This window comes from Peromyscus eremicus, chromosome 14 (genome assembly GCF_949786415.1).
Source record: "Peromyscus eremicus chromosome 14, PerEre_H2_v1, whole genome shotgun sequence".
Lineage (NCBI taxonomy): Eukaryota > Metazoa > Chordata > Mammalia > Rodentia > Cricetidae > Peromyscus > Peromyscus eremicus.
In genome coordinates, this window is record NC_081430.1 from 79,597,031 (window position 1) to 79,610,320 (window position 13,290).

Here is a 13,290-nt window from a genome sequence, read left to right on the forward strand (position 1 = left end):
AGATATATGGACTAAAACATATACTGTGTGACTCACGGTGTCACACTACAACTTCTACAGCAAGAGTTTTCTTTTTTCTTTTAAATTTTACTTCATTCTACTGGGGGAGGGGTGTTTAGGGCAGAGGGTGGGTGTGAGAGGGAGAGATGGGTAGGCTCGAGATGCATGGTGGGAAAAGCCACAGGAATCAATAAAATGTTAGGAAGGAAGGAAGGAAGGAAAGAGAGAAAGAAAGACAGAAAGAAAGAAAACTCCTAAGAGCTCTCCTGACTAGAGAACAATGCAGAAGACACAACAAAAGCTCCCTTTGTGCTAATGTTCTAAATAAAAAGAAAAACACATGGCTGCGTTCCATATGATATCCTTGAGAAAGTGGTCTAGAAAGTATGAAGTCTGTATGAGATGTTTCCTCCTCTTTTGAGGAGGAACTTCCGATGTTTCATAATATAAATGAGGGTAGACAATAACCTCAGAATTGCAGCGGCAGCACCTCTGAAAAGTCATTCTGGAATCTCTGAGAGGGCTCCAGTGGTCCAGGGAGAGACCGAGTATCAAGATGGCCTGCGTGTTTAAATGTTACAAGAAAATACATCACTCATATACAGCATGAATTAGAGGACAGCGCTTCTGAAAACAGATGTTCACCTGGGGGAAGTAGCTGTAACGGTAAAATAATCCAATCACTAAGAGCTTTAGCCCAAACAGATAAGCTCAGTCAGAAGACACAGAATCACCAGTGCCTAATGGGCGTCGGTATTCTTCTCACTACAGAACATTCATTAAGGGTCTGTGGGGTTGGATGGCACTAAACTTCAAAGACCCCCATGAGCCAGCCAAAAGCACCTACAGTGACATACTAGATGATCAGAATCTCGCATCACAGTAGAAAACCCCTAACCACCATCATCATCTTTGGGATTGAGGTCCTGAGTTGCTTAACTGATTCTGAGTGTTGCAGAGGAGTATCGGACTCATCTGTCAAGCAGGAGCCCAAAGTCAAACAGCTGTGTGTCAAGTGACAATCACAGAAGGTAGCAATAACATGCAAACCTGATGATGAACCCTTCTTATGGACCTCTGAGTAGAGGATTAGGCAGTTTCCTAAGTAAGACGATCAAGGAGGGGCATGTAGCTCCGTGGTAGGGACTTCCCTAGCATGCACAACACCCTGGGCTGCATCTCTAGCATTCGAAAGAAGTTATAGCCAGGTGTGGTGACTCACATTTGTAATCCCAGCACTTGTGAGACAGAGGCAGGAAGATCACTTCAAGTTCAAGGCCAGTCTGCTTGCTCTACAGAGTGAGTTCCAGGTCAGCCAGGGCCTCATAGTGAGATACTGTATCAACAACCCCCTTCCATAAAACTCCCTAGATTTTATTAATAATACAATCAATTGATCCTGGTTTCTTATTGCCATTTTAATCTGAGCCTTATCTACATGTGGGTCGCATTGTTAGTAATGTTTGTTTCATCCTTTTTCATCTTTTTTCATGATTAAAATCACCAAAGATTTATCCAATTTGATTGCTTTTCTTTGAAAATCAGCTCTTACCTTAATGAATTCTAGTGTGTCTTTTTCGCTTTCATTTATTTCTGCTCTTAATCCTGTTCTTTCTTTCTACTTCATGTGGCTTTCCCTCAATTTTAAAAAAGTAACATCTCATTAATGCTCTTTTAATCATTTAATGCTATAAATTGTCCTTAAGGGAACACTTTCCATTGTATACCTTGAGTTTCATGCACAGTGTTTTCATTTTCATTTTATTCTGAGTGTTTTTTAAAGTCTTGACTATTTTTTTAACCCTGAGTTTTTTGTGTGTTTTTAAAATTTACAAACGTATGTAATTTTTAGTTTTATCTTTTTTGTTACTCTACTTGCCTTGCTCTCAGAAAATATCTTCTATTCAATACCTATCCTTAATATTTGCTAAGCTTGCTTTGCCTCCTACATGATTATGTTACAACTGTATTTTGAAATAAGGTCTTGCTGTATAGCTCAGGCTTGCCTCACACTTGCTGTGTGGACCAGTTTGACATGGAACTGGCTCAGCCTCCTCACTGCTGTACAGCAATGTGTGGCATCATACCCTGAGACATCTAAACTCCTCTGAATGCGATTCTCCTCTTCCTGAATTCACACATTCAGCCCAGTACATGGGAGAGCAAACATGTATATGGATGAGGAGGCAGGCACACACACACACACACACACACACACACACACACACACACACGCGAACAAACCACATTTACCTAGAATATTCCACCCGTGGATAAGAAAGATTAAAACAAAGGCCCAAACTGAAACAAAAAGGTTTGGAAGTCTGCAGATGCTGATGTAATAAATGTGACTTTAGTCAGAGAAGACTATGTACTTAGGGAGAAAGGAAACAGTGTCTGGGGACAGATTTTCCCCTTAGCATCCCTCCACTGACATGTGAGGAAATTATAGTACGTTCATCCCCACCACTTCTAAGAAATAGAAGTGCCCAGGCGTTTTGGTGATTGGACGATTCTATCTCCCAACCCATTTTCATGTTACTTTCTCTCCAGCTCGGTTGCCTGGTAACTCAGATCCCAGGCCTGCCTTCCTAGTAATTACATTTTTGTGATCTCCAATCACTGCCTCCTGCTGAGCTTTCCTGCAGTTCACATTTTATTTCTAAGTCAAGGCTATGTAGATGTAAGGAAATAATTTTCTGTTCTCAGAGCCACACACAGACTACGCTGATATAAGAATATTTACCAAGTATTTTCTGATAGAAGGAAACCTCTGGATTCATATTCAATTTCCTGCTGCTGGAAACAACCCATCTCCCCCATAGATGTCTGTCTCTATGAATGTGGCTTTATGTGAGCTTGACAAATAATGTAAACTCATTTTATATTTTCTTATAGCTGTCAAGAGTAAGATTCGATGTTATTTCACAGATTTTATTTAAAGGAAGATTGGCCCTTAACAGAAGAAATAAGTGTTGAAATGATAGCCTTTGTAATGAAGTCCATTTTCTCATCCATCCACATCACACATTATTTCCATGTTAGATACAGATAAAAAGTATCAATGCATATAATTTTCAGATAGGTAGTATACTTGTGTGAAATATAAAACCATACTATGTATGTGCTATAACAAGCTGAGAATGCCTATCTGATTCATGGCCTAACCACGGAAAGAAACAAAGTTGTCTTCCTTGGTCTTTCTTTATTCCTTACACTCTTGGTTATGGTTGGGTATAAAATGGCCATGTAAATAAGTATTGTAACAAGAAGTAAAAGTGACTTAACAGATGTTGTAAGGATACAGGGAACCAGTCAACTATAAACCCCTGAAGTGTCCTAGTCGTCATCACAAACCCCAGATGCTAGACTCTGACTTTGCAAGAGTCAGCATCTGCCATGGTGGATGTTATCTCCCTCAGTCTGGTCTTTCCTTATTCTCCTCCTATCCATCCCTTTTGGGCAGGGAGGGTTTATTCTATACCATTGTATATTTGAAGTAGATAACTTTTTAAAACATCCTATAATAGCTCACTGTTAAGAGATTGCCTTGAACCTCAGAAGAGAATTTGAGTTTTGGACTTCTGAACAGCATGGGAACTTTTAGAGATGGGCTAAGTATATTTTGCATTATGAGTATGAAACCTTAGTGGGTGAAGGTGGAATGTTTTCATTTAGACCAATGTATTTGGGTATCAAGTTGACAAGGGGTGGAGATGTCAACCTGACTGGATTGAGACTCTGTGGAACCATACCTCTGGACTTATTTATGAATGTATCCAGAGAGTCTAACTGAAGAAGGAAGAAAGACCCACCCTGAATATGGGCTACACCATCCAATGGGCTGGAGTCCTGGGCTTTCATAAAACAGGAAACAGACTGAGCGCCAGCACTCATCCCTTTCAGCTGCCTGACACATGGCAGTGTAACCAGGTTCCGTATGCACCTGCTGCAATGATTTCTCTGGTGCGGTGTATTGTACTCTCAAACTGCAAGCTGAAGTAAATCCTTCCTTCCTCAAGTTGCATTTTTATAGGTATTTTGTCACATGAGCAAGAAAAGTAACCATAGTCATAGCGAACGTGAGTACAAAGATTTTACAAAGGGGATGTCTTTATCTGCTGATGCTAATGTTGGTTGTTATGATTAAAGCAGAGCACTGAAAATAGTAGAATAAATTCTAAGAACTCTCTAAATATAAAAGCTTGGTCCTGGGGTTGGTAAGATGACTAGTGGGAAACACATCTGCTTCAGAGCCTGACAACCTGTATTCAGTCCCTGGAACCCACATAAAGGTGGAAGGAGAGAACTGACTCCACAAAATTACCATCTGAGTTCCACACATGGACCAACACATTCACATCATACATACATGATGATAATAGTGAGAAGAAGAATTTTTAATTAAAAATCTTGATCCTGATCTAGTAGTTGTGTTTATTTGTTTGTTTGTTTGTTTGTTTGTTGCATATATCCTAATTGGTTTTAATAAAAACCCAGAATCAGGTTTCAGGGTGAAAACTGAAAGTTTAGAGAAGCAGAGCAAGTCACAGCCGCCACCCCTTACTCACCAACTCCTCAGCCTGAAGGAGCCTCTGCAAGAGAGCAAATTCCTGTCTCCTCCCACCTTATATTTCTTTCTCTGCCCAGCCATACCACTTTCTGTTTCAACCTTCCTAGTGCTGGGATTAAAGGTGTGTGATCCCGAGTGCTGTAGTTAAAGGTGTGTGCCACTGCCTGGCTCTGTTTCTCTTTTAGATATTAATCTAGCCCAGTGTGGCCTTGAATTCACAGAGATCCAAATCTCTGCCTCCTGAGTGCTAAAATTAAAGGAGTGTGCCCCCACTGCCTGACCTCTATGGCTAACTCTGGCTAACTCTGATCTTCAGGCAAGCTTTATTAGAGTACAACAAAATATCATCACAGTTTGTTTCTCGAGATAGGGTTTCTTTGAGTAGTTTTTGCTGTCCTGGAACTTACTCTATAGACCAGGCTGGCCTTGAACTTAGAGATCCACCAGCCTCTGCCTCCCAAGTGCTGGGATTAAAGACATGTGCCATCACTGCCTGGGCATAGTTCTTGATTAAAAAGAAGTATTCAAGGATTGCTGCCACATAGCTTCAATATGTCTTGCTTGATCACACTTCATGAGATGAGGCCATAATAAACACTTAGAAATAAACAGACTAGGGTCAATAATGATGTTTCCTTGATCATTCAGTGTGCTCAAGCTAATATAATTTTAGACAAAAGCCAGTTAATATAAGATATAATAATACTAAAATATAACTAAATTGAAAAATATCAGCAAAATTATAAATAATAGTAGATGCTTCAATAGCTCATACTTAGGCAAGACACAGTCCTAAGCACATAGACAAATTTTTGCATTTAACCTCCCAACAACCTGGTGAGGCAGTCATTTTAAGTGGGCAGCTTACACACAAAGAAACAGAAGTTTAAGAAAGTTAAACAAGTCACTCAGGGCCACAAACTTGTATCAAGAATGGAGCCCAAGTCTCCAAAAATCCTAACTCCTTCCCATTCTGTGATTTTGCATTTAGCATATTAAACACAACTGAACAGGTATTAAAACTTGAATAGCTCATTAAAAACTTGAGTGTGATTTTCCTTGTAGAGTAAAGGGAATGGGCACATTGCTTTAGCTGGGAACGTAGTCACAAATATGGGAGGGGTCGTGTTCAAAGAGGAGCAGGTAAAACTGCCATTAGTAGCGGTGCTGAAAGAGGAGCCTGCAAGGTATACACAGCCCATCTCATGAAAGAACTGATTGGCATAGAACTTTTGACATGTTCCAGAAGGCCCTGGATCATCAGTTATATTACAGAATGAGAATTCAAATGTCAGTATGGAAAATCCATTGGATACATATTAACCAAGAGTTCTTAACAATAGAGGTAAGCTCGGACTGTCAAAGTGATAAACATGAAGCCCTTGTTGTGGGGCAGGAGGGGATAGCTCCCTTGTGTCAGAACATGATCAAAAGAATGACCATGGTGAACAATGCCTTGGGGAACTGTGAGGGAGGCTCCAGGAGAAAAGGCAGAGGGCCTTTTACCTCAGGTGTATTTAGTTCTCCGAATTGTTCTTGGACGTGATTTCATGCCTCCTGTGACAAACATTTACATTCAATTTGTAAGACATGTTCATTCTTGTTGAATATCACAACATAGGTAGAGAACCCAATCTGGTCAGTGTACCCCAGATGTGGATATGGCCTTCTGCCTGGCTTTCGTGCTTTCCCAGATATAATCTATAGTAAATGTCAGGAAATTGTGTTTAAATTGGTCTGTCCTGAGAAGGTTCTGGGAAAGGGCTGCTCTATTAATATTTGCTATGTGCTTCCTGATGTCTGTTTACATGCTTTTCTGATCATGCCTTTCTGAACTCAGCCTTCCTCGGATCATTGTTTTCTTTGTTACATTTATGTATAATAGTACACTGAAAGTGAAGTAAGGCTGTCAGCTGCATTAGACTGTAATCTGCCCATCTGTAGTTCTTCCAGGTCCTCAGATTCCACGTCTTGCAAACACAGATCTCCCAAGGCCCACAGGTGACTGTTGGGTGTGTGCAAAAGTGGAAAGGGCTCAGTAAACGAAGGCTGTCCTAACTTTTTCACCCATAAAATTTCCTGCCCTGGGTTATGCTTTACTAACCCAATTGGGGAGTCATCAGTTCTGACTTCAGAGGAAAGATTAACGGTAAAATTCATTAGGTTTCCTGAATAAAAAAAAAAAAAAAGTGTAATGTCTTCCAAGAAAATAATTAAACCACCATGGGTCTCATCTGTATAATTTAAAATTATGAAGTAGGTCATTACTTGGTGTCCTGAGTCTAGAGTGCATCTAAGCTAGTCGATAATCAGACTCCATCTGTCCAAAATTAGTCAAATTACTCTGCATGCCCGGAATGAAAATGCATTCATTTCATTTTAGGGTTGTCAATGTATTGTCAAATGTAATTCATATGTGTCTTGATTATCCATTCTGATTTTCCTAAAATGCTTGAATCTTGCTTAAATAAAAAGAAAAAGAATATATGAGATGTGTAATAAAGTCTCTCATTCAAGAGCTCAGAGCCATAGAAAGAGGGAAGTTGGATAGTGCTATGGTCTTGATCTGAAAAGTCTCCCACAGGTTTGTGGGTTTGAACACATGGCCCCAGCCAGTAACACTACCCTGAAAGGTTGTGACAACTTTAGAAGGTGGGATCTCAAAGGAGCGCATGGGTTCCTGTCTCACACTGTGCCTCCAGGTCTAGCCACCATGTAAGTATCTCTGCAGCATGCTCCTGAAACCAGGATGCTGCCCCACCATCCCTTCCCTACCACAAGGGATGGAAATCCTGTGCCCAAATAAATCCTTCCGTCTTTCAGTTGTTCCCATCAGCTTATCACCACAACCAGACAATTAACCAGTTCAAACAGAATATTGTTATCCCTACTTATGAGACAGAGAAGATAAACAGACATGTGACAAGTTGCCAGGTGTTGAGGAGGTCAATTAAGCCAGCAAGCCAAATGGAAAGTAACCATCAAATCTCTTGAATATGTTTTCTGCAGTGGTGCAGACAGAGGACAGAAAAGGAAGACACTGGCTCCCCAGGGTTCCATTTTTGGAATGGCAGAGTGAAATGGAAGCACAGATGGGAGAAATCGTCTTACTGCCAAAGGGCCCTAAATAAAAGGCTCCTAATATTTCTTATTGACTTGTGAGGCAGCAGGAAGGAAATGGAAAGACTGGGAATGAACAAGCACCAAGTCATACTAACGAAAACTGCCTCCAGAAAATCCTCAGTAACAAGGTCTTGGCAAAGGTACCTGGGAAGTGTCTCAAACAATGTCCCAGTAGAGACACCTCCAAATGCAGGCACCTGCTCTGGAAAGTGTAGCCTTTCACACTTCTGTCAATGCCACATTAAAGAATAAAAAAGATGCTTCTTCTTGGAATAGGTTAAACCAAGACCTAACCCAAGTTTGAATTCTCCACTTCTCTCCCTGTGTCTTCCATCTGTCCTCTTGTCTGTGTTCTGTCTGACTGTTGAGTGTGTCTGTCTGTCTGCCCCTAACAAGGGGCTTTGTGTTATATTTATTAAATAGCATAGAAAACATGAATGGGAAAGGAATGGGGGATTTTTTATTTAATTGTTTCGAGACAGGGTTTCTCTGTGTAGCCCTAGCTGTCCTGGATCTCTCTGTAGACCAGGCTGGTCTCAAACTCACAGAGATCCGCCTGCCTCTGCCTCCCAAGTGCTGTGACTAAAGGTGTGTACTTTTTTTTTTACAGAAAATTTTAAGAGTTTTACAAAGGAAGGAGTTGCTTTCCTGACACAGAATAGCACTTAAAGTTGCAAGCAGATGTTATCAACCTGTATCTACATGTTGAGTTCAACATTTATGGTGGATATTTGTTTTCTTTGAGATCAGGGTCAATCTACTGGCTGCTTTTAGCAAATGATTGCCACAACACACACACACACACACACACACACACACCCCACACATACACACACACACACACACACACACACACACACACACACACACACACCATGCATGTGTATACATTGTTCTGGGCTGGAGTGTAAAAGAGTACATCATTTTAAGATTAAAGCTATTGGCCAGGCGGTGGTGGCACAAACCTTTAATCCCAGCATTCGGGAGGCAGAGCCAGGTGGATCTCTGTGAGTTCGAGGCCAGCCTGGGCTACAGAGCGAGACCTAGGACAAGCACCAAAACTACACAGAGAAACCCTGTCTTGAAAAACGAAAACAAACAAACAAAAAAGATTAAAGCTATGGGTTTAGCCATTTCTTTCCTGTGTTGCTTTTGGTCATGATCTTTATCATAGCAATAGAAATCAAACTAAGACAGAAAGGTAAGAAAAGTTTTTGGAAAGAGTTATTCCCACAAACATTGCTGATCCAAAAAGGGCCTTAGCCCCTGTCTGCATCTCCCTCCACAATACAACAGTGTTCAGGCTGTGCAAGAAGTCTGATGTGGACAGAGTGACTTCTCCCATAAAATCTGCCAGTTAAAGCCATGTGGTTACCTGTTGGGCCTCAAAGAGGAAAATCCAGATCGGATATTAAATTGAAGTAGACTCAGCTGTCCAACGGGCCAATTTGCCCAAAGCCACGAATTGTGAACAGATATCATAAAATGGTTTTTTTTTTTGTAATTTCATGCAATTACTAGGGGCAATTGTTAACTTCATTTATTTATATTATACTTTAGAAGGACAAAAACTGGACACAGGCCTTGAATAGAGAAAGAAGAAACTTAACCAATCACCAACTTTACTGACTTTTCACTCAATCAACTTTGAGAAAAGAGAGAAAGGAAAAGAATGGGGATTGGAAAACTATTTGACCCCCCTCGGTCTTCTGAACATTGATGGGTCTGCTTTTGCCACACCAGACTTGAGCATCTCCTGTCCGATCAGCACTGGAAGGGGGCTCTTCCAGGCTGGAATGATGCTCATATTTAAAATGATGCTCATATTCCAGCAATCTTTAACAATGGAGTCTCTAACTTTCGTTCTCGTTACCTCTCACTCAGAGGATTGTAATAGACCTCCACTTACCACCTCTGCCTCTGGTTTATTGTCCCCATTTAAATACCTGGTAAGCAATGAAGAGTACAGCACAGGGCCCCCTTTGGAAGTCAGATGTGGACAATCAGTAACTGAGCCCACAAGAGAACAAGGTCTAATGATACAGCCTTTTAAAATGTTTTATAATAATCTATTTATCTTTATTTTATGTGCATTGGTGTTTGGCCTGCATGTATGTCTGTGTGACAGTGTCAGATCTTGGAGTAACAGACAGTTGTGAGCTGCCGTGTGGGTGCTGGGGATTAAATCTGGGTCCCCTGAAAAAGCAGTCAGTGCTCTTAACCACTGAGCCATCTCTCCAGCCCTGTAATACAGCCTTTTAAAAAGGCAAGCTTATCCATGAATGAATTAGAGGAAAAGAACACTCCACTTCTTTATTCATTTATTCAATAAGTAATTATAATTAATATTTATTAGCATATATATAGTTACTATATTCTGGAGGTGAAAATATTCCCCCTAGTAAATAATGGGAGTGTTGAAATAGGAATTTCAGTGAGGGATTCACATAGATGACATTCTAGTAATTAGAAAGGGCAAAGTGGTGTTTTCTGGATGCAGGAAGGAGAGGAGAGAGAGAGAAGGAAGAGGAAAGGAGATACATAGGCAAGACATATTCTGGCACATTCTGTTTGCAAGCATTTCACTCTGTCTGGAGATTAGGAGTGACAGAGGTTGTAATGAAGGACGCAGAAGATACAGCAAGAAGCCAATCAGAACTAAGTAAATGGGGGCTTTGTATTCTTCTAGGATGAGAAATTGAGGGTTTAATCCTTATGTACTTGAGGTAGCCTTTGTAGAGCTTTACTTAAGTAACAATAGATTTTTTTTTGTTTCAAAAAGTCCAACCTGGCAGTTTTCTAAAGCAGTGAAGGGAATAAGTGACTACAGGCACAACTATCTACAGTCTTAGTGAAAGGGCTGGGGGCCTGAATTGGGAAGAAAAGAAATGAAACAAAGAAGAAAGAGTGGATGTGATGGGTATGGAGGAATTAGAATTCAAAGGAACTGGTAACTCAGTAGATGTAGGAATTTGTGAGACAATTTAGAATGATTTGCTTGTTTGGCTTTGGTGAAAGATGGATAGGTTCACTGAACTAAAGGGTGAGGGAGAAGAGAAAGTGTTTCAGGCATGCTAAGCTTCAGGTGACTATTGAACACTTGAATAGTGAGATCCAGAGGGCAGCTGGAATAAGAGCTACATTTCAGGGAAAACTGGGCATGACCGTCATATGCTCCTAGGTAATGTCTGAAGCAATGGTAAACCACCTTCCTCTTTGTAGCCCTGCTAGTAACATTGCTGCTGAACTCATCATCCCTTTTGAACTGTGACAATAGTCTCCATAATGATCTTCAGGCTCTACCCTTTCCATTTGTTCTTCATATTTCCATCAGGGTGATATTTCTAAATATAATATATATTATCACCCAAAGTGTGTACTCTACAAAGTAAAACCTATACTTTTAGCTTTGGGTCTTATGGCAGGTAAAGAATAGGACAGCTTCATTGAAAACATCTATTTTTACATCCTGTCTTACAGGGCTATCGTACTTTAGGATTATTCCAAGGAAATATTGGGAAAGTGGGTCCTACTTTCTGAGCATGGTGGTGCATGCTTTCAATCCTAGCTCTCCGGAGCTTGGGGCAAGAGCATCAAGAGTTTAAGGACAACTCGAGCTACCTAATTGAAAGGCAGACATGAACAGATGGTCTCTAAATTTTTGATAGGTTGTCTGGTACTTCTACCATAAAGTCCCAGACACATTAGCTATGGCTTTGGCCTCAAACCCCAATTAGAGATCAAGGAAAATACACTGGGGTTTTGAAGTATCTGGATGTGATATATTTAGGATAGGCAGTTTTGAGAATTCTACATGCTGATAGAAAGATTCCCTTGACCCCTTACTCCTAGATCTAATTCCCAACTATGACCCACATCCTTACCACTTGAGGGACTCTAACACATAGCTAAAAGTTACTCAGAGGAATGGTGGCTTCCCTCCTCCCTACATCTCTAGGATGTGAGACAGAGTCCAAGCTGGCAGCTGCTAGTCCAAATGAAACTTGCAAACACCTTTTGTAAGTCAATACAGCAATTCCCTGTGCAATAGTAGTTTTTAAAATCTTTATTCCTTCCTTGCTATTAAAATGTGAATCTAAACCTGCCTTACTGGTGAGGTTGACATTTTGGCAGTTGCTAATCAAGTAGAGCTAGAACAGTATTCTTCCTTAGGGAGGGTAATTGATTTACAGTTCATCACTCCTGGCCCAGTTCAATCATGTGGACTTGGAGGGTGCTTCTGATCATTAGCTCACATGCCAATCACCTGAAGAACTCAGCTAAAATTGAGATTCTGATTCAGTTGGTCTGGGATGAGATTCTAAAATGCCCCACAATTGGATGTTGCTGGACAAGGAGCAGCCTTTCTGTAGCAAGGGACTGGGGAGGTAGCACAGGGGTTCGAATGCTTCCTCTGTCACTAACTCTGTTTTGTTTTGTTTTTTACCCCCGCTCTAACTGGAAGTGGATGTGTTCTCTGGGGACATTTCCGTTATTAACTGTATCTCAATGCTGTGGTTTGAATCTGAGATGGCCCCCCTAGGATCATGTGGTTGAACACTTGGTCCCCAGCCAATGCTGCTGTTTGGGAAGGTTATGGAACCCTTAGGAGGTGGAACCTGCTATGGGAAGTTACTCCCTGGGGATGGGCTTTGAGGCTGTTCTTCCTCTGCGTCCTGTGAGCAGATGAAATGTGATCAGCCAGCTTTCCACTCCTACCACCCATGCCTCTTTTTCTTCCACTTTGTGGGCCTTTGCACACTCTTTGTGGCCTAGACATTTTCATACAAGTGGACGGTCCCTTTCTTCACCAAGTGATGATGTGATAGTCCTCAAGAGACTAATAGGCACATGGTTTTTGTTTTCAAATCAGTAAGTGAGAACCATTATTATTCATTTTTATAGTCCCAGCATGTCACCCCTGTGTTCAGGATTGTGGGATGATTTTCTTCTGGAGATATAGGCTCCTCCTGGCTTCCAATGCCCTATGTATTAAATCCCTTATTTACCCTTCCCTTCCTTTCCCTGATCAACTCCTAGAAATCCTTCTTAGTTGAAGAACTTAGCTGATAAAATGAGTTTGTTGAACTGGAATTCTTCCCAGACCTTCTCATCACCACTGTGAGTTAAACAGCTCTCTCACATGCTCTTAGAGCATCCTGTGTACATCCTAGAATAGTGATTAATAAGTCATTTCTCTTCTTGAGAAACCCCTGTGGCTGGTGAGCTTTCAATAAATTCTGGCCGTGGAATAAACAAGTACATGAGGAAATAGAGAAACGCCACTTCCAACCTCTGCCTCTCTGAATCTTTTGATGAACTCCCCTCCTCTCTCATTTTTTGGTTGTTATTGTTGTTAACAGTATCTTAGTGTGAAGCCTAGGCTACCTTCAAAATTGTTAGCCTCCTGCCTCACCTCCAAAGTCCCAGGATAATAGGCATGTGTCACCATGCCTGACTGACTGGTAAACGTCTTCTTTTATAGGTCCTGGACATTGCATCAGCTAAGTTCCTTACCTAAGTTCTGATCTCTAGAGCCCATGTAAAAGCCTGACGCAGTAGTACAGGTCTATAATCCCAGTGCTCTCCAACCA